Source organism: Phyllobates terribilis, unplaced genomic scaffold (assembly GCF_046119375.1).
Source record: "Phyllobates terribilis strain yellow unplaced genomic scaffold, ASM4611937v1 Scaffold_4__5_contigs__length_816908805, whole genome shotgun sequence".
NCBI lineage: Eukaryota > Metazoa > Chordata > Amphibia > Anura > Dendrobatidae > Phyllobates > Phyllobates terribilis.
In genome coordinates this window covers 48,951,723-48,954,389 of record NW_027362764.1, presented here as the reverse complement: position 1 = coordinate 48,954,389, position 2,667 = coordinate 48,951,723, and positions in this window count along the sequence as shown.

The following is a 2,667-nucleotide window of genomic DNA, read 5'->3' as shown; positions in this document are numbered from 1 at the left end:
TCCTCCTCCTCCTCCTCTTCCTCCTCCCCCCTGTCCTCAGGCCATCCACGCTGAACCGACGGTATGACACTTGTACAGGTACTACCGTCTACAACGCATGATAGCAGCTCCTGTTCTTCCTCCACCTCCTCCTCCTCCTCCTCTCCCTCATTGTCCCCCAATGCACGTTGGGATGAGATGAGGATGGGCTGTGTGTAATCGCCCGCTACGGCTTCTTGATCCATCTCATCATACTCTGGCTGCAATGCCTCCTCTTTAATTCTCTGCAGAGAGCGTTGCAAAAGACAGACAAGTGGTGGGATGCTGACACTAATGATGGCGTCATCGCCACTCACCATCTTGGTGGCCTCCTCAAAGTTTGTCAGGATGGTACATATGTCAGACATCCAGGTCCACTCCTGAGGTCTTATGTGTGGAGTCTGACCTGAATATCGACGGCCTTGTTGCAGCTGGTACTCCACAACTGCTCTCTTCTGCTCACAAATCCTTTGCAACATGTGGAGGGTAGAGTTCCAACGTGTGGGGACATCACACACCAGTCGGTGTGCCGGAAGCTGCAAACGCTACTGCAACACAGCAAGGGCGGCGGAAGCTGTAGCCGACTTGCGAAAATGAGCTGACAGGCGGCGTACTTTCACGAGCAGATCTGGCAACTCGGGGTACGATTTAAGAAACCGCTGAACCACGAGGTTAAGCACATGAGCCAGGCATGGTACGTGTGTGATCTCACCTCGCCTCAGAGCCGCCACCAGGTTACGGCCATTGTCACACACGACCATGCCGGGATGTAGGTTCAGCGGTCTCAGCCACAGATCTGCCTGCTCTTTCACAGCTGTCCACAACTCACAAGCAGTGTGAGGTTTATCACCTAAGCTTATGAGTTTCAGCACAGCCTGTTGCCGCTTGGCGGAGGCAGTACTGCAATGCTTCCAGCTTGTAACTGATGTGGTGATATCTGAGATGGAGGCTGAACATGAGGAGGAGGAGGATGATGCGCAGGAGCTGTACACTGTGGGGGCAACTCTGACTGACATAGGGCCCTCAATCCTCGGTGTGGGGAGGATGTGTTCCGTCCCAAGGTCCGACTGGGTCCCGGCTTCCACTATGTTTACCCAGTGTGCCGTCAGAGAGATGTACCGTCCCTGGCCACAAGCACTTGTCCACGTGTCCGTTGTCAGGTGGACTCTCCCAGTAACTGCGTTGTTGAGGGCACGGCAGATGCTTTGGGACACGTGCTTGTGTAGTGCGGGGATGGCACACCGGGCAAAATAGTGTCGGCTGGGGACCGAGTACCGAGGGACGGCCACCGCCATAAGATTGCGGAAGGATTCCGTCTCCACCAGCCTAAAAGGCAGCATTTCCAATGCAAGTAGTCGTGAAATGTGCGAATTTAGGACTGTGGCCTGTGGGGCGTTAGCTGCGAATTTCGACTTTCGTTCAAAGGTCTGGGATATGGACAATTGAACGCTGCGGTGGGACATGGACGTGGACGTTGATGCTGTTTCTTGAGAAACTGCCATAACAAGTGAAGACTGAGAGGAGGGGGCATCTTTACATGCAGTATGGACAGGGGATTGCCTTGCACACACAACAGGGGGTTCTATTGCACGCACAACAGTGGAAGAAGCAGTGGTGACACCCGATGACACTGGTCGTGGACCCTGGGTTTCGCCCCACAAAGTCGGGTGCTTTGCTGCCATGTGCCTGATCATGCTGGTGGTGGTCAGGCTGGTAGTTTTGTCACCCCTGCTGATGCTGGCATGGCAGGTGGAACATATGGCCTTTTTGGGGTTATCAGCAGAGTCTTTAAAAAAATTCCAGACTCTGGAAGACCTACCACTTGTACTGGCAACGTCCCTCGTGTTGGTGTTACGGGGAACGGTTGCCTGCCTTCTGTCTGCGGCCACCACACTGCTTCTTCCTGCCTATTGGGGTACTCTGCCTCCCTCCCCCTGTGTGCTGCTGGCCTCACTCTGCATGTCCTCCTTCCACGTAGGGTCAGTTACTAGATCATCCACCACCTCCTCCTCTTCCACTTGCGCACCACGATCCTCCTCCTCACTTCCTGGCAATTGTGTCTCGTCATCGTCCACCTCTTGTGACAAATTGCCAACGTCGACTTCCTGTGGCCGTGGCTGTTCAAATATTTGGGCATCGCAACATGGGATCTCCTCTTCCACCACTTCAAGCGTATCAGGCGAGGGGCCCAAATATGGAAATGGACCAGTGAACAGCTCTTCAGAGTGTCCAAGTGTGGGATCACTTGCTGTCTGACGACACTCGGCATGGTGGGAGGAAGGAGCATCAGGGTGAGGAGGAGTATGCGGTCGAGACTCACGGCTACTAAGAGTTGACCGTGTGGAAGACAGACCGGAGGTGCTGGTGCCCAGGTAACTGGAAGTATAGTCTGCTATCCAATTAATAACCTGTTCACACTGATCAGTTCTCAATACTGGTGTTGTTCTGTGCTTCCCTAGTAATTCGGTCAAGAAGTGGGAGCGAGAAGATGTGGCTGTTGGTTGTGGCACATTTTCACCTTGGCCACGGCCCCGTCCTCTGCACGAACCATCACCAGAACGTCCACTTCCACGTCCCTTGCCACGCGCCTTGCCCATTGTAAATGAAGTAAAATAGCTTACACTTGCACTATCAATGGAAAAAGGGTAA